General features: G+C 44.5%; 1 long non-coding RNA gene across 1 annotated transcript in view; it reads right to left on the reverse strand.

The window, feature by feature from the left end:
• The window catches only part of LOC134614725 (uncharacterized), a 186,035-nt gene that overhangs the window by 97,865 nt on the left and 64,484 nt on the right, over nt 1–23,686 (reverse strand). The gene's annotated exons all lie outside the window — the stretch shown is intronic.

Raw genomic sequence — 23,686 nt, forward strand, 5'->3', positions numbered from 1 at the left:
AGCAGGTTTCGAAAACGCAAGACAAAGTACAAGAAGTCTAAATGGGAACCAAGAAATACGAACATGAATAGTCAAACACAGACAGCAGGCAGATTATTCAGCCGGACCTCATGTATGTCCTAGTGTTAGTAGTGATCATTTAGATGGAAATCTTTTATTTCCATACCTAACAGTCTATTGGCTATGGGTAATGGAGGGCTACAACAGCTACAAAGATAAAAACAAAAAACAAAACAAAAAAATTATTTTTTTAAATTATGTGCATAGTGTTTTTTCCTTTTTTAAAATCTTTCTTTGTTTGAGGCATATATGTGACAATACAGAAAATAGAAGTCAGAACTAAAACTAGTGTACACGGAACAAGATAATACAATCGGGTGAAAGGATGAAATAAACTCCTGCGTAACACAGCCTTGTTTTATGTGTCAAAGCAAAAGAAATATGCAAGCTAGTTAGGCACTGCAATGTGGGACCTATGTCTGCACCCATGGGCTTAGAGAAAAGGCTCGGTTTGTGAAGCAGCTTGTGAGCACACTGTTATTTCTTGATAAAAGTGAAAAAGGAGGGGTGGCATTGGTCTGGCAGCTGATGGTAGCAGATTTCGTAGCTGACTGGCTCACTGGCATGGCACGGTGGGGGATGGCCCCTGCCTGGAAGGAAGAGTTATTAAGAGAATTTAGAAGGGTCTAAGGATATCTGCTAAGAGGATGAATGGGTGAGGGAGTTTAATCCCTTAATTTGTTCATTATTCGATGTGTTTCTTGTAGTTCTGCACAGTCATGCTGCCTCCTGGTGGTACAATCAGGAACTACTTTTATTTCGAGTCAACATTTACAGGGTTGTCATCACAGTGATACCTCCTGGGAATACAATGTGAATGTTAAAGGACCACTATAGGCACCCAGACCACTTCAGCTCAATTAAGTGGTCTGGATGCCAGGTCCCTCTAGTTTTAACCCTGCAGCTAAAAACAGCTATGTTTCACTGAGGGTTAATCCAGCCTCTAGTGGCTGTCTCACTAACAGCCACTAGAGGCTGCTTCCGCGATCAATGCGAGCTTCAAATCGCTCCCTTCAGCTTGTAATCAGCGTGCTCTCCGGTGGACATGGGAGTTGTAATGTGGCAGCCATTTTGGGTGCGCCGTGCTGTTGTTGGTGCCACAGGTTTTTCAGTTGCTGTGAGGTAAGTGTCCCCAGCATGGACCGGGATATCCCCCACTGGTCCAAAGGGGGGGGGGGGATGTGGGGCGGCATGAGGAGCCGCCCCCTATGTTGGAAGATTGGCCACCTCTCTCGGGCACCAGGCTGCAGTACAAGCTAGGCCTTATAGCCAGATGGCTTGGATTTCCAGTGTATCGGCACAAATTCTGAGTCAATGAGTTCCCACTCGGTACCGGTCAGTCCACAGTGCTTAGGATGCTGCAACCAGTGTGGGTTTGTATATTTATAGCAGGTTTTGTGCTGAAACGAGTCGGAGCTAAGAGAGAACATGTCCGGCCATCTTAGCTGCCAAGCCCCGCCCTGTGAATTACAATTTTATTATCACTTATTATTTTAGTAATAATTGTATAGTTATTTTATAATCTATAATCTTGATAAATGCAATTGGGTAAGTGCAATTTTCCACTTACCTGCACTGCACCATCGACCCCGGAAAATGATTCAATATTAGTTACTAGAGTGAAAGAACTCGCAACTATCCCTTTTAGAGAAATGACAGTTCTATTACATACTGTTCCTTCCAACCAATTACTAGATAAAGTAAGCATTTAGCAATGATCTCAGATTAATGGTTATCTTATTTAACCCCTTAAGGACACATGACACGTGTGACATGTCATGATTCCCTTTTATTCCAGAGGTTTGGTCCTTAAGGGGTTAAAGAGACACGTATATATATATATATATATATATATATATATATATATATATATATATATTATTTATATATCCATTATGGATATATACAGTTTTTTTTTTTTTGTAAATCTTTATTTTCAGTGCAAAATGTACGAGTTTCACAAACTTGTGCCGTAGAGGCTATGTTAAGTTAGCAACACTGTAATCAAGTTACGAGAAAGAAAAAAAAAAAAAACTTTAGCAAGGTACATTAAACACATTTTTAGTTATAGCAGGACTGTCGGGTTGTATCGGCATGTGATCTTATGGTAATAAAAGTGGGTATGTCACTCTATAGTCAGTAGCACCACTAGCGTAACCTGTTAGTGTTGGTTGGTAGTGGATGTTGGGTCTATTGACTTCAATAGGCTTTGACTTCTATCTGGAGGGATACTCAGGGAATATACCCTATGAGTGGCTAGGCTAATTGCGTATGTCCACGGCTTAATTGTGTAGGTGTAACGCTGTGTGGTGCCTCGCTAGGTTAGGTCTAATAGTGAGTGGTCTAGTTGCACAGTACACGTCCGTTCATGAGTAATGTCAGCTAGTGCGAGTCTATAGATGTCAATGTTGGGCCATGTAGTGGTGGTCCGCCTGTGCTGTCCAGCAGAGTCCCTGTATGTGTGTGTCGTTTGTATGTGCAGAGCCATTTAGGTCTTGTGTGGGCTCTGTTGCAAGCAGTTCCCCTGTGACCCTGGGGTTGGGGGGGGGGGGAGGGAAGAGGTGTTATAGTAAAAGAGTCCCGGAGTGTGTGTAACCGCGTGGCGGCTGGTGATAGGACAGTTCGTCTTGGGTATTGGGGCCAACTGTTGAACTAGAAATGTCCCATTGTCCCCGGCCGGGGTAGGTAGGAGTTGATGTTGATTCAGGTCGTATCGTCGCGTGGTCCCCTGAGGTCTGATGCTCCTCCGCTTCTCGCTGTCCTCTGTCCGAGGCTGGGGGTGGTGGTCAAGCCTTGGGTCTGTAGTCCCAAAGTCGTTAGCAGTGCCGGTCCCTCAGTGGGGTCTGATATTTTATAATGCGTCCCTTCTTTAGTTATCCATAGGGTCTTTGGCGTCGCCCACCTGTAGTTAATGCCTGCTTCCTGGAGGGAGGTTGTGATTGGTCTCATCGCTTTACGCCATATGAGTGTTTCTCTGCTTAAGTCCTGAAATAGGGAGAGTTGACAGTTCTCGAACTTGTAGGGGGTCCGTCCCCGAAATGCCGCCATTAGTCCCATTTTATCAGTCATGGTACAGCAGCGTAGGATGAGGTCTCGTGGCGCTGACGTGGGAGCACGGGGCGATTTTGCTATTCTGTATATGCCATCAAAGACAAACTGCTTGGCCCCCTTGTGCGGTAGGACTGTCGCCACAAGGCGCCTGACGAAATGGGGCAGCTCTTCTAGTTGTATGTTCTCTGGGACTCCCCTTATTTTTACGTTTTTTCTCCTGCCTCTGTCGTCCAGTATATTTAGTTGCCTGGCCATTGAGGCTTGTGTTGATTGTAGGTTCAGCACTGTTTCCCTCAGGGTGTGAAAGTCCTGTTTCAGGTCTGTCAGGCCTGTTTCAGTTGCCTGTGTGCGGGCTGTCACTGAGTGTACTTCCGTGGTGAGTGCTGCTAGATCAGCCTCCCACATTCGTTTCAGGTTATTTTGTAGGCCGGTGAGCATTTCCTGTATATCATTTTTAGAGGCAGGTGTGTGGCCCCCTGTTGTCGGTAGTGCTATCGGGGAGTGAGTGTTGGAGGGGAGCATATCAGTGTGGTCCCCTGCCCTTAATGTTGCCTCCGGAGGATGAGCATTGGAGGGGGTAGTGTCCGCGTGGACTCGCTCCGTTGAGGAGGCAGGTGATGGCTCGCGGGGCGCCGGAGTCATTGGGGAAGAGGAGGATTGCAGCATGAGGCTGATATCTCGCTGCATTTTCGGGTTGAGAGGAGGTTGCTTTTGCGACCTTCGCCCCATTTCACTTGCCTCTGTTTGTCCGTGGCAGTCCGGCGTGTATCGCGGATCGTATCCCCAGGCGAGCTCTGCCGGTAGTCCGCACTCGAGGTAGGCCTTGGTGCCTCGTTTTCGGGGTTTTCTGCCCGGGGTGGAAAAGAAGGGCATCTGTATGTTCAGCAGGTTACGCTGGAGCTGCCTCGCTTGTCAGGGGCCGTGTATCTCGTAGGATGCTTTTGATTTTTAGCCGATTAGAGTGTTTTGTCTCCGGAGCTCTGAGAGATGGCGTCCTCTCCGTTCAGGCTCCAAGCTCCGCCCCCCTGGATATATACAGTTGTGCTCAAAAGTTTACCTACCCTGGCAGAAATTGTGAAATTTTGGCATTGGTTTTGAAAATATGACTGATCATGCAAAAAAAAAAAAATGTCTTTTATTGAAGGCTAGTGACCATATGAAGTAATTTATTATCACATAGTTGTTTGTCTCCTTTTTAAATCATAATGATAACAGAAATCACCCAAATGACTCTGATCAAAAGTTTACATACCCTTGAACATTTGGCGTGGTTACAGAAGGTGACACATGCAGGTTAAAATGGCAATTAAAGGTAAATTTCCCACACCTGTGGTTTTTTTAAATTGCAGTTAGTGTCTGTGTATAAATAGTAAATGAGTGTGTTAGCTCTCACATGGATGCACTGAGCAGGTTAGATACTGAGCCATGGGGAGCAGAAAAGAACTCTCAAAAGTCCTGCGTAACAAGGTAATGGAACTTTAAAAAGATGTAAAAGGATATAAAAAGATATCAAAAGCCTTGAAAATGCCAGTCACTACTGTTCAATCACTTATTAAGAAGTGGGAAATTTGGGGATCTCTTGATACCAAGCCAAGGTTAGGTAGACCAAGAAAGATTTCAGCCACAACTGCCAGAAGAAGTGTTTGGGATACAAAGAAAAACCCACAGATAACTTCAGGAGAAATAGATGGTGTTGTTTAAAGGAGCACAATACGATGATACTTGAACCAAAATGAGCTGCATGGTCGAGTTGCCAGAAAGAAGCCTTTACTGCGCCAAACCAAAAAAAAAAGCCTGGTTACAATATGCCCGACAACACTATGACTTGCCTTATAGCTTCAGGCACACTGTAATTTGGAGTGACAAGACCAAAATAGAGCGTAATGGTCACAACCATAAGCACTATGTTTGTAGAGGGGTCAAAGGCCTTTAGTGAAGGGGCGGAGCCGAGCAGGCGAACCAACAAGTCGCACACACCATGAGCTCCGGCCGTGGGGGCTTAACTGAACCGATAACTCAGGACACAATGACAAAACTCACCCGAAAACAAGCCCACTGGAAAGCTGCAGCGTCTGCGCACCCTGCGACACCCAAATCGGGACCCGGCGTGCCCGAAAACCGCCGTGGCCGGCTCGGGCCTACCGGAGGAGGTGAGGGGGAAGGACGGCCGCCTTCCCGCCCGACTCAGCGACCCACAAGCGTATGGAAAAAGCTTTCCCCCCCCCTGTGGACCGGTGGGGGATATCCCGGTCCCCGCCAGGAGGGAGACCTCGCACGCCACACCAAGCGATGGCCCCTACTAGCCTCTCATGTAAAGTGGCGGTGACGGCCTCCAAGATGGCAGCGCGGAACGACCCAGCTACACGAAGGATAGCCTCCCAGCAAGGGAGAAAGACAAAGGACACAGACGGCTACAAGCCCTCCCGCTCCCTGGAAGCCCTAGACCGGCTGTGTCTGAGCCTCTGCATGACACTGCGGAGCAAGGGGGTACCCTATCGGCAAGCAGCTACACTGGTGGCCGCATGGCTTCGACCTATAACCCGCCGCCGCCATTACGAGCTCCCATCCCGGGCATTCCAGGCGGCAATCCGACCACACAGAAACCGAAAGCCGGCATTGCGAGCAACAAAGCCACATGACCTGGGCCCACACACCCGCTATCATCCTCAGAAGAGCGAGACAACCGGGCAGGCCCCAAGCACTCCACCCAAGCATACAACACTGCAAAGGAGCAACCCATCTGACCTGCACACTCGAGCCCTAAGCAGCTCAGCACCACGTTCCCAAACAGCAGCGGCGAATCAAGAGACCACACGGGAGAAAGTACCACGACACCCCACAAGCCTAAACAGCATGCCCATGGGCCTCAACCCACCACCGAATGGCCAACTCTCACCTCGGCAGGAGGAACCGGGCCAAAGAATTGACTATCTGTTCAAACACACTAACGGCATCGGGTGACGGTCTGCAGCAGAAAGGACTCTTAAAAGCAGCTGAACTCAGTTTGCATTCATTATCTCCATTTTTTCATTTACTAAATTGCTTTTCCCTACTACTGTCTCAACACTGCAGTCCTACAGTATATGCATGGCCAGCCTGTAATGGGTTCACTGATCATTTGTCTTACTGTTGCATTGCTCAATTTTTGCTATGGGTATTGCGCCACCTTAGCTTAAGCTAACAGGTATCCGGATGCCATACCCTGACTACTCACCTCGGCTAGTCCCACACATGATGTCAGTTAGTTTAGCTTGTAATGATATTGTTAATTATTATTTACTGACAAATGCTTTTTATGCCCTTTTTGCTAAGCATCAATTGTTTTCTTTACCTTTACTTTTACATTGCTGTTCTAACTAAGTAGTCAAGCTTATCTTTTTCGCAATGTACTGCTAAACTAGGATATAAGCCTAACATAGTTAACTCATGTACTTACTTGTAACGTCAAGACCTAGAGGTCACTTCACCTTTACTCCCCCTTTATTCCCCTATATGTATTTGATTAAGCTTGCTATTAATAGGGGCAATCCGTATCAGTGCCTATATGTACTCACTATAACGAAACTAGTTTTCTAACCACTCATGTGCACTGTATAGTTTCCATCACTGTTCTTTCATGTTTAAAAAAAAAAAAAAAAAGTGCTGTACTGCTGACATTTCACAACCAACTTGATCTTAACTTCATTGTATTGGAAAAACTTCTCACTTGAAAATGTCACTGTGTACTTGTTGACTAAACCATGCACTACAAAAATAAAGAATTAAAAAAAAAAAAAAAAGGCCTTTAGTGAAAAGAATACCATCCCCACTGTGTAACGGTGAGCTCACTGATGTTTTGGGGGGGGAGTGAGCTCTAAAGGCACAGGGAATCTTGTGAAAATTGATGGTAAGATGAATGCAGCATGTTATTAGAAAATACTGTCAGACAGTGCCACCATCAGGGCATAACAACCATAACGGTTGTCATGGGCCCGGCGGTCCTGGGGGGCCCGGACTGCTCTTGGAGTCCCGGGCCCCACATTTCATTTGTGCACATATAGATAGCGATTATCGCTATCTATATGTTCACCTCTGGCCCCGGCTACCTGCACAATGTAGACGGGGGTCAGCCAGCACTATCTTAACTTTCCAGCAGCTCCTGTGCCTGTAACTCTTGCGAGCTCTGCGGCCGGCAGAGCATTGTCATGGGTTACCATGGCAATGCTCCGCGCGGCAAACAGGCACAGCTTGCGAGAGTTACAGACACAGGAGCTGCTGGAGAGTTAACATGTGGCTGGCTAGCCCCCGTCTACATCCTACAGCGGCTGGCCCCCTCTACCAGACCACCGGACCACCAGTGATGAAATCTTCCTCTCCCTAGTCAGGTAAGAAACAGGGAGAGGAGCATAAAATGTAAATACAACCAAAAAGGCTCTCCTCCCACCCCCCAATGCAGCCCCCTATTTTACACATTTACATACACTAAAACCACAACACACACACTGCATTCACCATACACACACTAAAACCACAACACACACACTGCATTCACCATACACACACTAAAGCCACAACACACACACTGCATTCACCATACACACACTAAAGCCACAACACAAACACACACTGCATTCACCATACACACACTAAAACCACAACACAAACACACACTGCATTCACCATACACACTAAAACTACAACACAAACACTGCATTCACCATACACACACTAAAACCACAACACAAACACACAGCAATCACCATACACACACTAAAACCGCAACACAAACACACACTGCATTCAGCATACACACACTAAAACTACAAAACACACACTGCATTCACCATACACACACTAAAACCGCAACACAAACACACACTGCATTCAGCATACACACACTAAAACTACAAAACACACACTGCATTCACCATACACACACTAAAACCACAACACAAACACACACAGCAGTCACCATACACACACTAAAACCACAACACAAACACACTCTGCATTCATTACACAAACACACACTTTATCTAAAACACACAAAACTACATCCATTATACAAATGTGCAATCTGTATCCATTTTACACACCACACAGACAGGGCATCCTTGTGGGCGGACTCAGAATGGGCCCCGTGGGCAGACTCGGGGGCAGGTCCGGGGGAGGCCCACACTTTGAACTGTGTCAGGAGCCCCAAAATTTTCTGATGGCAGCCCTTCTGGCAGACAATTTGCATTCTTCTGCATGAAGGCTGTGCATGGGACGCTCTTGGACTTTCCAGTATGGCAATGACCCTAAGCACAAGGTCAAGTTGACCCTACAGTGATTACAGCAGAAAAAAGTGAAGGTTCTGGAGTGGCCATCACAGTCTCCTGACCTGAATATCATGGAGCCACTCTGGGGAGATCTCAAACATGCGGTTCCTGCAAGACAATTAATGACTTTGCATGACATGGAGGTATACCACCTGCAAGAATTAGGGGCCTTATAGACAACAATTACAAAATACTGCATGCTGTCATTGATGCTAAAGGGGGCAATACACAATATTAAGAAATAACAGTATGCAGACTTTTGAACAGGGGTCATTTAATTTTATTCATTGCTGCCATGTTTTGTTTTGTGGTTGTGCCATTCTGTTATACCTACAGTTGAATATGAATCCCATAAGAAATAAAAGAAATGTGTTTTGATTGCTCACTCATGTTTTCTTTAAAAATGGTACATATATTACCAATTCTCCAAGGGTAAGCAAACTTTGAGCACAACTGTATATATTATGTACATATAAATAAAAATAGACATGCAAACAATGCAGTAAGCTAGTTAATCATTATTTAACTGTGGTGAAAAGGATATACATTTAGTACGCAAAATCCAAAATGTTCTTTTTTATTCCATTTTTATTTTCACATACAACTGGAGTATTGTGAGACTCTAACATCCATTGGATCTCTAGTAATTCAACACTATTGATACAAACATATCACACTATATTCTGTCTATTTCATTTTCAGGTACCCTATTCAATTTGCAGGTTTCGATGTTGATGAAATGCGCCATACTATGACTCAGGGGAGGATTAGGGATGTCTTAATGACAATATTTTTACAATTACAATAACTGTTAATCAGGACTTGATTTGTATTGTCTTTCTAACGATATGTAAGACCAATAGATTAAATAACTGCCTGATCTATGTTCTACAGAAGAATGCACACTCACCAAATTTTCTCCGCTGCTGTCACCCCTGCACAGACATCAATCAGAGTGACAAATGCATTCAGGAGTTCTGCCTTTTCAAGACAGAAGTGTCGAGGCTGATAAAATGTCTCCTTAAATAAAACATAATTTCATTCTATTTTTTATTTTTATCTCTGTCCTTATTTCTAACAGTGAATTTTTTTGGAAAGAATTGTTACTTGAAGGGACTTTATAGTAGCCAAAACAAGTTTAGCTTAATGAAGCACAACGTTCCTTTATGCAGACAATGTGTAAGAAAATACAATGAACATTTGAGCCCCGTCCCCTGTCATGTTTTCTTTTCTTTCCCTTTACTTTTCCTTGTGTCCTTTGTATATTAAAGAGACACTATAGTGATTTTGGTGTATAGATCATGTCCCTGTAGTCTTATTGGTCAGTTCACTGCCATTTAGGAGTTAAATCACTGTTTATACAGCTCTGGTCACCCTGCATGTAACGTACACAGCTTTCCTAAACACTTCCTGTAAAGTAAGATCTGATGTTTAAACTTCCTTTATTGCACAGTCTTTTTAATTTATATTTTCTCCTCCACTGTTAATAGCCTTCTAGATCTTGCAGCAGTCTCCTATGTTTGATTAAAGTTCACTTTACAGAGCAGGAGATAAAAACTTCTGAAGCAAGTTAACATCTGATTGGAAATGAAACAACTTTTTTCCCCCATGCAGGCTGGGTAAGTGACATCCAGGCTATGGCTTAATACACAGAAAAAAAAGTGTTTTAACTTTCAAATGGTAGCAAATTGAGCAGTGAGACTGCAGGGGCATGATCTATACCAGGCTTCCCCAAACTCCGGCCCTCCAGATGTTGCTGAACTACAACTCCCATGATTCTATGAATGAGAATCATGGGAGTTGTAGTTCAGCAACATCTGAAGGGCCGGAGTTTGGGGAAGCCTGATCTATACACTAAAACTGCTTAATTAAAGGGACACTATAGGCACCCAGACCCTTTCAGCTCATTGTGATTTTATTGTAGTTTTTGATAAACTACAATAATTACATTGCAGGGTAAACTCACCTTCCGGGTGGCTAGGCGACTTTTGGTCACCTGACACTGGACACCTTCAAGCCTGGACACCTATGCATGAGGACATCCCGCGTCACCCAAAACCCCATAGGAAAGCACTATATAATGCTTTCCTATGGGGAAAATCTTAATGCGAGAACACTCGTCCACGCATGCACATTAGGTCCTGCTGCCGGCAGATGAGGAACGGAGGCGTAGCCTTAACCAGGTAAGTGACCTTCTGCACCATAGGTGGGGGTTGGGGCGCACTGGAGGGGGCACTTTAAGAAGCTATAGTGCTAGGAAAACAACTGTTTTCCTAGAACTATAGTTTCCCTTTAAGCTAAAGTTATTTTGGTTATAGTTCCCCTTTGATTTCAGCTCCCATGAAAAACCTCAATCTGTGTTTTTTTCCCATACTGTACCATAATGCAGGGCTTAAAATTTCCAATTGCCCACTAGTATAAAGTCAACCCTGGCGATTGGAAATTAAATAATTTGGAATATACCATGGACAGCCGAATACCCTCAGTATTACTTTAACCCCTTAAGGACCAAACTTCTGGAATAAAAGGGAATCATGACATGTCACACATGTCATGTGTCCTTAAGGGGTTAAACACTGAAAAAAATCAATTTCATTCACAAATATTTACACAGTGAAAACCCCTGCTAGTACACAATTAGAATTTTAACCAAATTGCATACTTCCCAGGTGTCCCTATTTAGGAGGTAAATTCCTTCTATCCTTATGTTCCTCTTTTCCATGAACTCTTGGAATACCAGAGCTGCACAGCAAAATACTCACAGTAACATGTCTTTAAACTACAACAGATGTGTTTAGAATTCAGTCAGTGTAATTAAGATAAATAGTTCTTGTTATGAATTATGTTTTAGTCACATTTCATTTTTTGTGAAGTCACATAAAATTTGCAGAACAGACACGCCCTTGGACACACCCCAGCCACACCCCAAAAATAAAAATCCCCCTCTCTGTCCATTTGCAATGTTGGGAGGTGTGAAATTATAAACATGTTATTTTATGTAATGTTTTCCGACTGCTCGACCTTTGTTACATAGTTACATAGTTACATAGCTGAAAAGAGACTTGCGTCCATCAAGTTCAGCCTTCCGCACATATGCTTTTGCTGTTGATCCAAAAGAAGGCAAAAAACCCAGTCTGAAGCGCTTCCAATTTTGCAACAAACTAGGAAAAAATTCCTTCTTGACCCCAAAATAGCAGTCAGATGTCTCCTTGGATCAAGCAGCTATTACCCCACTAATTAGAAATTATATCCCTGTACGTTATGTTTTTGCAAGTATTTATCCAATTGCAGTTTAAACATCTGTATAGACTCTGACAAAACCACCTCTCCAGGCAATGAATTCCATATCCTTATTGCTCTTACTGTAAAAAAACCTTTTCTTTGCCTTAGATGAAATCTCCTTTCTTCAAGCCTAAATGTGTGACCTTGTGTCCTATTTATAGTCCTGTTTATGAATAGATTTACAGATAATGATTTGTACTGGCCCCGAATATATTTGTATAATGTTATCATATCCCCTCTCAGGCGCCGTTTTTCCAAATTGAAGAGATTTACATTTTTTAACCTTTCTTCATAACTAAAATGTTCCATTCCTTTTATGAATTTTGTAGCTCGTCTCTGCACTTTTTCTAGTGCCATGATATCTTTCTTTAGAACAGGTGCACAAAATTGCACAGCATATTCAAGGTGTGGTCTTACCAGCGATTTATAAAGAGGCAAAATTATATTTTCATCTCGAGAATTTATGACCCTATTTATACATGACAAAACCTTACTGGCCTTAGCAACGGCAGATTGACATTGCATATTGCTACCCAATTTGTTGTCTATAACAATTCCCAAATCCTTCTCGTGTGTGGTTATCCCTAGTTCACTACCATTTAGGGTGTAAATTGCTTGTGCATTCTTTTTTTTTGAATTCTTTATTTTTGTTGTGCAGGTAAGTACAAAGCATAGTTATGCGCCACAACAGCGTATGTTTACATATAAACATAAAGAGGTAAACAATGGCATGGGAAACTTGCACATTTTTGTTTAAAGGCATAGTAAGCTAAGCAGGTATGTCTAAACTGTAGACTATTAGTGAACGTACAGGTTTGCATCATCCTGACTTCATTGGACCTCAGAATTGCACTTAAGATAGAAAACAATAAGATGGTGTCAGCATTTGTGCCCTTCTACGATGTTGTGTCATAATGATTATTGTATTAAGTAATAAGTAATAAGAAAGGTATATTGTCTAAACATATGTGGCATACAATATCGGCACAATTATGTTATTTAAATTTCATTAGGTAAATATATTATATACAATCGTTATATTAACTTTGTTGTGTGACTACTCGTTATATTACCCATTGTATGAGTTGCTAGCTCGGGCGATGCTCTTCAGTGAGTGCGAGGGTAGTCATGGACTTGTAGATCTGGGGTGTCCCCTAGGACGCTGGTGTGTCCGCTGACTAATGTTAGGTGTAGTAGACTGCTGTCTAAAAATAAAAAACGCGTAACTGATAAAAAGCAATAACAATATGGCTGTATGTTATGGTTAGAGGCGGGGGGGGGGGGGGGGGGGGTTTAGCATTGGCTTTGTAGCCTATCCGTCTGGGTGTGTGTTAGCTTCCTTGAGCTAGGTAAATATGTGGTGAACATTGTTAGAAACAAATATCACATCAGAGACATGTTTCAAAGGTAAAGAACAAATTAAACAAAGGTAAGGAACAAATTAAACAAACTATGCGAGGATCTGCTGGGGTTGGCTGGTAATAGTCCTGTTTCACCTCGTTTCTAGGGTAAGTCTTAAGAAGCCGTTGCCGCGCCGGCACTGGCTGTCACTCGTTGTGGGACAAATGGTGTGATTTTAGTGGGGTCCCATCTGCGTGATACCGTTGGGGCCTTCTCCCGTCCGGGCGGGCCCAGACAGTCCCGTGTGAGGCCGAGTGCCTCCAGTAAGGAATCCGCCTCAGACAGTTCTCGTATCGAGTAGGTGGTTCCTCCGTGCGTGACCAGGAGGGTTCGGGGTGTCCGCCAGGTGTATCGGATGCTGCGATCTCTGAGGAGGATGGTTAATAGCTGGAGCGTCCTTCTCCACTCCATCGTGCTCCCGGAGATGTCCGCGTAAAATGTAAGTCCCATGTTCTCGAAGGAGTATTGGGTAGTCCCCTGGAGGGCCGCAGTCACTGCCGCTTTGTCTTTCATGTTTTGGAAGCGGATTATCAAGTCCCTTGAGGCCTCCGCTGGGGCCTTCCTCGGCTTAGGTATGCGGAACACACCATCCAGAGTGACGGCCTTGGCGTGCTTGGGAGTCAGCAGCGCTGCCAGCAGGCGTCTCACCACATGAGGGAGTTCAGCCTCCGGGGTTTCCTCAGGTATTCCTCGTATTTTAAGGTTTTTGCGCCGTCTCTGATCTTCCAGGGCGGCAAACCTTTTCTCGGTGTTTGCTTGTTGGCACTGGAGGTCTCTCACCATGTTTTCCAGTGTCGCAATCTTCTGTGTCTGTGCGTCTGACGAGGTCTCCAGCGTGCCTAGCCTTCCTACTAGGCCTGTGATATCTGTGCGGAGGGAGGCCACATCGGCCTGGAGAGTCCTCTGGAGGCCTGTGAGTAGGTCTTTCAGTGCCCCCATCGTGACCGGTTGGGAGTCTGGGCTCCGTGAGGGTCGTGGGATGGGCTCCCGTTTTGGTGTGTCAGTGGGTTCCCCATACAGTGGGTCCTCGTCCGAGGATTCTGTGTATTCGTCTGGGTAGTCGGCCATCTTGGGCCTTGCCGCCTCGTGCACTTTGCGGAGCATATCACCGATATTCATCCCCATCCGAGGTTTGTCGGGTTTCTGCTTTTTTGTTTTCCTTCCCATGCTTGCTGAAGTCGATAGCAGGGTAGTTTTTGTTGTGAAATGTACGTTTTAAGCAAAGTTATCGCAGAATGCCGGAGCTCAAAGAATGTGCGTCTGTTCGCTTCAGGCATCAGGCTCCTGCTTGTGCATTCTTAATCCCGAAGTGCATAACTTTGCATTTTTCTACGTTAAATTTCATCTGCCATTTTAGTGCCCAGTCCCCCAATCTATCCAAATCCCTCTGCAGTAAGGCAATATCCTGCTCACATTTTATTACTTTACAAAGTTTTGTGTCATCTGCAAACACTGCTACATGGCTTTCAATGCCCATTCCAAGATCATTTATAAATATGTTAAATAGAAGCGGTCCCAAACAGGGCCGGACTGGGAAAAAAATTAGGCCCGGGCATTTTTCAATCAGAGCGGCCCCCTAAGAAGGGGGCGGGGCCAGAGAGGGTGTGTTTTGTCATCACTAATGACAAGCACGCCCCCTCTCAAAGTGAGCATGTTCAATGCGCAGAGCCCCGCTGAAGAGCTCTGGCATTAGAAAAAGGCCCTGAATTTGTTCTGTGCAGCGCAAGCAAATTTAATAACATGCTTGCGCTGTGTTTGCTTTTAAATTGTCTCTGGTGTCTCCACAAGTGGGATACCAGAGGACAAAAGGGCCAGGAAAGTGTATGGTGCATGTGTTTGGAGCCTGCTTGTGGGATTGCGTGTGTGTAGAGTGTGGTGTGGTATTGTGTAAATAGGTCAATTTCATTTGTGTTTGTGGTGTAACATGTGTGGCTAGGGGCTGTAGAGAGTGTGTGTATAGGGGGCATAGTGTTACAGGGGATGTAGCGAGTGTGTGCATACGGGCTGTAGTGTGTGTGTATAGGTGATGTAGTGTGTGTAGGGGTTGTAGAGAGGGTGTGTTTAGAGAATGTATGTATGTATGTATGTATATATATATATATATATATATATATATATATATTTGGACGTATTGTATGTGTGAGGGGCGCAGTGTGTGTGTATGTAAGAGGGGTGCTGTGTGTGAGGGTGTTTTTATGTGCCGTCACATTCTAGGTTTCTAATTTTCTTTGTCTGTTAACTCACTGAGGGTTATTTTATATATATTATATATATATATATATATGTGTGTGTGTGTGAGTGTGCTGTGTGTGTGAGTGTGCTGTGTGTGTTTGGGTGCTGTGTGTGTTTGGGTGCTGTGTGTGTTTGGGTGCTGTGTGTGTCTAAGGGTGCTGTGTGTGTTTGGGGGTGCTGTGTGTGTCTAAGGGTGCTGTGTGTGTTTGGGGGTGCTGTGTGTGTCTGGGTGCTGTGTGTGTTTGGGGGTGCTGTGTGTCGCAGGGTGCTGTGTGTTTCTGAGGGTGCTGTGTGTGTCTGAGGGTGCTGTGTGTGTCTGGGTGCTGTGTGTGTTTGGGGGTGCTGTGTGTGTCTGGGGGTGCTGTGTGTGTCTGGGGGTGCTGTGTGTGTCTGAGGGTGCTGTGTGTGTCTGAGGGTGCTGTGTGTGTCTGCGGGTGCTGTGTGTGTCTGAGGGTGCTGTGTGTGTCTGGGTGCTGTGTGTTTGGGGGTGCTGTGTGTGTCTGGGTGCTGTGTGTCTGGGGGTGCTGTGTGTGTCTGAGGGTGCTGTGTGTGTCTGAGGGTGCTGTGTGTGTCTGGGTGCTGTGTGTTTCTGGGTGCTGTGTGTGTCTGGGTGCTGTGTGTGTTTGGGGGTGCTGTGTGTGTTTGGGGGTGCTGTGTGTGTTTGGGGGTGCTGTGTGTGTTTAGGGGTGCTGTGTGTGTTTAGGGGTGCTGTGTGTGTGTCTGGGTGCTGTGTGTGTCTGGGGGTGCTGTGTGTCGCAGGGTGCTGTGTGTTTCTGAGGGTGCTGTGTGTGTCTGAGGGTGCTGTGTGTGTCTGGGTGCTGTGTGTGTTTGGGGGTGCTGTGTGTGTCTGGGGGTGCTGTGTGTGTTTGGGGGGTGCTGTGTGTCTGGGTGCTGTGTGTGTCTGGGGGTGCTGTGTGTGTCTGGGGGTGCTGTGTGTGTTTGGGGGTGCTGTGTGTGTCTGGGTGCTGTGTGTGTTTGGGGGTGCTGTGTGTCTGGGTGCTGTGTGTGTTTGGGGGTGCTGTGTGTGTCTGAGGGTGCTGTGTGTGTTTGGGGGGTGCTGTGTGTGTCTGGGTGCTGTGTGTGTCTGGGGGTGCTGTGTATGTCTGGGGGTGCTGTGTGTGTTTGGGGGTGCTGTGTGTGTCTGGGTGCTGTGTGTGTCTGGGTGCTGTGTGTGTCTGAGGGTGCTGTGTGTGTCTGGGTGCTGTGTGTGTTTAGGGGTGCTGTGTGTGTGTCTGGGTGCTGTGTGTGTGTCTGGGTGCGGTGTGTGTCTGGGTGCTGTGTGTGTTTGGGGGTGCTGTGTGTGGGTGCTGTGCGTGTTTGGGGGTGCTGTGTGTGTGGGTGCTGTGTGTGTCTGAGGGTGCTGTGTGTGTTTGGGGGTGCTGTGTGTGTCTGGGTGCTCTGTGTGTCTGGGGGTGCTGTGTGTGTTTGGGGGTGCTGTGTGTGTCTGGGTGCTGTGTGTGTCTGGGTGCTGTGTGTGTTTGGGGGTGCTGTGTGTAACATTGTTTGTTATAACGAGATCCAGACAAGCATCCTTTCTAGTTGGTGCTTGTACCAGTTGTGACATAAAGGTGTCATTTAACACATTCAAAAACCGGATTCCCCAGCTGAAGTACTAGTCCCTCTAGCCCAATTTATGTCCGGGTAAATAAAATCTCCCATAATTAACGTGTTACCCCGATTTGCAGCTTTACCAATTTGCTCTAACAGCTGTTCTTCCTCATTAATATTTACATTTGGTGGTTTATAACATATCCCAACCAACGACATTTTCCTCGTCACACTCCACATGCCTAAGATTTGACTTGAACTCATGGCTGACATACAAACATACCCCACCACCCTTCTTGTTTATCCTATCCCTTCTAAATAATGTGTACCCATTTAAGTTAACTGCCCAGTCATGTGTCTCATCCCACCATGTTTCTGTTATGCCTATTATACCGTATTGTTTAGTGTATGCTATTGCCTCTAGTTCCCCCATTTTGTTATATAGGCTCCTTGTAATTAGTAATTAGTAAGCATACATTTAATATTACCATGAGTCATTTGTAGTTTTTGTGAATTATCAATATTACATAGCCCCCCTGTTCTGAGCTTTCCCCTCCCCCCATCTCCACACCCTTCGTTCTGAGCTAAAGCCGATCTCCTTTCTATCCTATCTCCATTTTCTAGATTGCTTTGACCCTCCCCCCCTACGACTAGTTTAAAATCTCCTCCAACCTTCTAGCCATCCTATCCCCCAGCACAGCAGACCCTCTTTCGTTTAGGTGCAATCCATCACGACTATACAGGTTGTACCCAAGCGCAAAATCGGCCCAGTGCTCTAAAACCCAAAACCCTCTTTCCTGCACCAAGACTTCAGCCACGCATTGACCTCTCTAATCTCCCGCTGCCTTTCTGCTGTAGCGCGCGGCACAGCTAATATTTCTGAAAATATTACCTTGGAGGTCCTTTTCTTTAGCTTACTTCCTAGATCCCTGAACTCACTCTTTAGGGCCTTCCATTTTCCTCTGACTTTGTCATTGGTACCAATATGGACCATGACAGCTGGGTCATCCCCAGCCCCTCCCAATAATCCCTCCACTCTGTCGGCAACATGCCGGACCCGAGCACCCGGGAGACAGCAAACTGTCCGGTTGAGTCGATCAGAGTGACAGATTACCCTATCTACTCTCTTAATAATAGTGAATGATAAGAACAGGGCCGGCGCGTCCATAAGGCGGCACAGGCGGCCGCCTTAGGGCGCACGGGCTCTGGGGGCGCAAGATTTCAGTGACCGGCAGGAGGGAAGCTCTCCCTCCTGCCGGGCCACCATCTCGGCCCCCGGTGCGGCAGTGCTGCGATCAGGCGCTGCGAGGGAGCTCTAACCTCTCTGCTCTGCTCCCTCGCGCGCTGTCTGCTGATACCGCGGGAGCCGGAATATGACGTCATTTTCCGGCTCCCGCGGTATCAGCAGACAGCGCGCGAGGGAGCAGAGAAGAGAGGTTAGAGCTCCCTCGCCGCGTCTGATTACAGCACAGCCGCACGCCGCCCAGCAGCCCCACTGGACCTCAGGGAAGGATTCATCATCCACACCAGCTCTCCAGGTAGGGAGGCTGGGTGGGAAATATTTATTTGTAAAATAATTAGTGAGTGTATGTGTGTGAGTGTATGTGTGTGAGTGTATGTGTCTGTATGTGTGTGAGTGTATGTGTCTGTGTGTGTGTGTATGTGTGTGTGTGTATGTGTCTGTGTCTGTGTGTGTATGTGTGTGTATGTGTCTGTGTGTGTGTGTGTGTGTGAGTGTGTGTGAGTGTATGTGTGTGTGTGTGAGTGTATGTGTCTGTGTGTGAGTGTGAGTGTATGTGTCTGTGTGTGAGTGTGAGTGTATGTGTCTGTGTATGTGTGTGTGTGAGTGTGAGTGACGGCGTGTGCGTCTGTGAGTGACGGCGTGTGCGTCTGTGAGTGAAGGCATGTGCGTCTGTGAGTGACGGCGTGTGCGTCTGTGAGTGACGGCGTGTGCGTCTGCGAGTGACGGCGTGTGCGTCTGCGAGTGACGGCGTGTGCGTCTGTGAGTGACAGCGTGTGCGTCTGCGAGTGACAGAGTGTGCGTCTGCGAGTGACAGTGTACGTCTGCGAGTGACAGCGTGTGTGTGTGAGTGAGTGCGTCTGTGTGTGTGCATGTGAGTGTATGAGTGTGTCTGTCAGTGTATGATGAGTGTGTTTGTCAGTGTATGAGTGTGTGTCTGTCAAATCAGTGAGAGTATGTTTGTCATTGAGTCTGTGTGTGACTATCAGTGTGTCTGTCAATGAGTCTGTGTCTGTCAGTGACGTCTGTGTGTTTGTCATTGAGTGTGTGACTGTCAGTGTGTACAGAGTGTAGTGGAGCGGAGCGCGGTACAGGAGCTTCTGTTTCCTGTACCTGGCCAGACTGACAGGAGGTGCTCACAGAGAGAGCACTCCCTGTCAGTTCGGCCGGGTACAGAAAACTGAAGCTCCTGTACCGCGCTCCGCTCCGCTACACTCTGTACACACTGACACATCAGGAAGGGGTGTGGGGTGCACCAAGGGACAGGGAGGGAATGGGAGAGAAACACCAAGAGACAGGGAAAAGAGGGGGGAGGGGAGAAGAACACTAAGGGACAGGGAAGGGACCAGGGAGGGGCTGGTTAAGAGGCACATAGGTGAAGATGTTTTTTTTTAGGGGGGGGGGGCGGGCGGAAAAATGCATCTTCGCCTATGTACCTAAAAATCCAAGCACCGGCCCTGGATAAGAATTGTGCACAAGTTATTTGGCGGAGAGAGGCTGTGTGTACCGCACTCCTGTCCATTCACATCTGTCGGTCTGCCCCAAAAATTTTTTACACCTGTCTAGTAAGACAGGACTGGAAGCACAATTTTGTTTCAATGACAACATTGAATCAAGCCGCATTAATTTGCTGGTTTCCTTTTCAGCAGCAACAAATGTTTTTCTTTTTTTGCAAATCAACATTCAGCATTCAGCTGTGAATCAGGGAGGCTGGAATCTATGACCAGCAATAAGTTTACCTCTGATAATTCAACAACGATTTTCTCATACCATTCTAAAGATGAATTGTCATTCATAGAATCAGACAGAATCTAAATTAATTTAACTTTAAGGTTTGTTATGCATTAATGTTATCCATGTGCTGGCAGTGACCCATTAAGCTTTGTTTCCTGCAAATGCAGGCTTCCAATCTAAGCAAGTAAGATGATAATAGTGTGCAGTGTAGACAAAACATTGCCTGGAGATAGAAAAAAAAATGACATGTGTGTGTGAAATAGTATACACCAATAAATAAGAGGCATCTAAGAGCCAAGAGTTCCAGAATTACAGTAACCAGCACTAAATCACACCGGATTATCTGGGTTAGTATAATAGAGAAAAGTTTTTAAAAATATTGTTCATTAATTTAAAAGCCATGTACTCAAAACAGCATCTTGACTGAGGCTGCACAAATAACTAATCAGCAATACTCCTACTAGTAAAAAAAAAAAATACAAATATATATATATCTAATACCACATTTTTCTTCATCAAGATCAACCACATGTTTCCTTATCAGGAACCCCTAATATCAATATCTCCTTCATATAGAACCCCTAATATCAACCTGTCATCAAGAACCACTAATATTATCCCTTCTTTTCTCAAGAGTCTCTAATATAAATTGTTCCTTCTCTTTCTTTTGTACTGCAAATGCCAATCTTTCCTTTATCAAGAACCTTGATATCAACTTTCTAATTGTTATGAACCTCTGTCAACCTCTCCTGCATCAAGAACCCATAACATTGACCTTTTATTAATCAAAAACACCAAATATCAACCCTTTGTTCCTCAAGAACCCATAATATCAATCCTTTCGTCCTCAAGAAACGTTCCTTAAAGAAACATTGCAAGTACCGTCACCACTTCAGCACGAGGAGGAGGTTGTGGTGCAGTGACTGACCTGGAGCAATGCACTGTAAGGAGTTAAACTGTTTTAGAATGGATTGACTTTTACATGGGGTATACCTGGTGGTACTCCCTGCCTCCACTACAACACTGCAAGTGGGAGCAAGGAGCGTCTCCTCATAAACTAATCCGCTCAAAGTAGGTCCTGCACATTCACTGAAAGTGTCAGCAGATCGCTCTCAGCCAATAAGCTAAGCCCTGCAACTCCAGGATTAGCTTGGTGAATAGAGTTTTCTAACAGTGGTCAGGCTCCACTGCATGCTGTACTGGTTATATTTCTTGGTGTTATCCTTTAAATCAATCAGCCTTTCGCCTTTCCTTCATCAAAAGCCAATATATATATATACACACCTTTACTTTATCAAGAACCCCTTACATCAACATTTCCTACATCAAGGACCCCTACTACCATCATTTCCTTCTTTAATCTTTTCTTTGATAATATCTCAAACACCAACCTTTCCTCCATGAAGAACCCATAAGGTCAACGTTTCCTACATTGAAATCTCTTAAGATCGGCCTTCGCTTCCCCACAATCCTCTAACGCCAACCTTTCTCTATTAATAACTCCTAATATTAACATCTCCTTTATCAAGAACCTCGTGGTAGAAATATTGTGATGACATTTAATTAGTTGGCAGCAGACTGCATGGGATTTTGGGCAGACTAGATGGGCCGAATGGTTCTTATCTGCCGTCACATTCTATGTTTCTATCTGCACTCCCTACTTCACATGTGACCATATGATGTGCCCTCACTACTCCTCCATTATATTGATACTTATGCTCTCACCCATACACAGACATTGTGGTCCAGAGTGCATTAATCTGAAGGTGGAATGGCTCTGCATGGAGTGTGCTAATTTACATTACTGGCTATATATGATGGGGAATGAGGTCCACAAACACAAGTAAAGTGTCACTGCAAGGTTCGTGAATTCATTTTTGAAAATGGGATTCGAAAAAAATGTGTGAAAAAATGTTAGGCATTGTTTGTGGACGGACATGTAAACGTGGTCTATTGATAAACAGTAAATGAAAGTGAATTTAAAAAAATGAATTGCAAAATTCAGATTAAAATAGCCAAGCTTTGAGTTAAGCAGAGTTGGAGAATTTTTCCAAACCAGCCATTTTGGTCTAAATTGTGCAATTTGACTTTCATTTCATTAAAATTACTTTGTCTATAAATCCCTACATGTTCAAGACTGCACTTTACCCATAATGCTTAGCCAGACCTTTAGATGCATAAGATTCATGACTAATGCCGTCCTCAATATCTGCAATGTAGCCATAGTTTGTAGAGTACAATTCTGTGGATTAAAGGCTGGCTGAGCGTCATGGAAATGGCATCTGTTGTTCCAATATAATTCATCATTTCTAGTGACTATAGTCTTCCTACGTTCCGTAAAAGTCAGCCAGGCTTTAAAGATAAAGGGCTGGGCGTTAAAGGAATCCATAAAGAGACGGGGGTTATCAGTTTAGCCACATCCATAGGTGGGTGCCGAAAAATCTGCACCCACATATCACAGGCTCACTCCTGAATAACAACCTTTCCGCGTGAATCCTAAATGTCCACCTTTAACCCCTTAAGGACCAAACTTCTGGAATAAAAGGGAATCATGACATGTCACACATGTCATGTGTCCTTAAGGGGTTAAAGGAACATTCCGCTTAAATTAATATGTATATCTATATATATGTATATATATATATATATATATCATTTTTTCCATTTTAGCATTGAAAGGATTAAAAATCAAGTACACTTACACTGGGATATACACGGTTAATATGCAACAAATGCTGCACTCCACCAACATTTCTTTTTGTAGAGAAGCACTGAAATCAATGCTTCTCTAAGAAAACCACTCACTTCCGCTTTCAACTATAGTGAGGCAGGAAAGTCTCCTGGCTGTTTGCATGACAGCCAGTAGGTGCTATTAAGGGCATTTAACAATATGCTGATTTCTCTTGAAATCAGCACTTTTGTAAAATAAGCCAGAGGGGACATGCAGTTAACTCCTAAAGCACTTCAGCAAGCTAGAGTGTTCAGGGGATTGGAGTGTCCCTTTAATTCACTGGACAACTCTAATATTAGAATTATAAATGTTCTGTTTATGTAAAATACAAATCCACATTCCACAGTCATATTTCCACCCGTGATCCTGCTTTTTCAAGAGAAACGGAGACATTGTAATTAGAAGCCACGCGTCAGAATTTTTAATAATAAAAATATTTTTTTTGTTTTCTATGAAAACCTGCAAAAGATGATTATACAAATACATTGTTTTTATTTTGTTGTTGCTTTTTTTGTTTTGCAATTTCATAAAAAAATAAAAAAAAACAACATTCATCTACATATTTGTAATTAATAGTCTATGTACAATGAATAATAAAAGGATGGTAACCCCCAGTGGTTTTTTAAGCAAGTAATATTTACATATAAAATGCCATGAAAATATAAACTAAAACTAGTAGTGAAATTCTCTTTGACCTAACATTTCAACAATGATTCCAATTTATCTACAAATTAGGGAATGAATAGGGAACAATAGATGAATAGGGATAATCATGAACAACAGCAAGGGGCTGCAGATGAGGGTAATTAGATGAATTGGGTCAAAAATTTTACTTGAATTTTATAAAACTAATCTAAATAACCAGCCTACCTCTTCCCTTCCCACCCCATCCAAGGAACATGATTATAAAAGAGTGAATGTATAAATAATAAAATCATAAAGCATTTAATTAAAACAAACAAACAAACAAACAAACAAACAGTTGGAAACAAAAAAGAGTATACATTTAGAATGTGCTAAAAGGTATGTATGTGTAGAAATGATTTAGATGAATAGTTCTCGGTTTACACATAATGGGGGGGAAGTGATTGCTCCCCAATCCCATAT

The sequence above is a fragment of the Pelobates fuscus genome, chromosome 6 (assembly GCF_036172605.1).
Source record: "Pelobates fuscus isolate aPelFus1 chromosome 6, aPelFus1.pri, whole genome shotgun sequence".
NCBI lineage: Eukaryota > Metazoa > Chordata > Amphibia > Anura > Pelobatidae > Pelobates > Pelobates fuscus.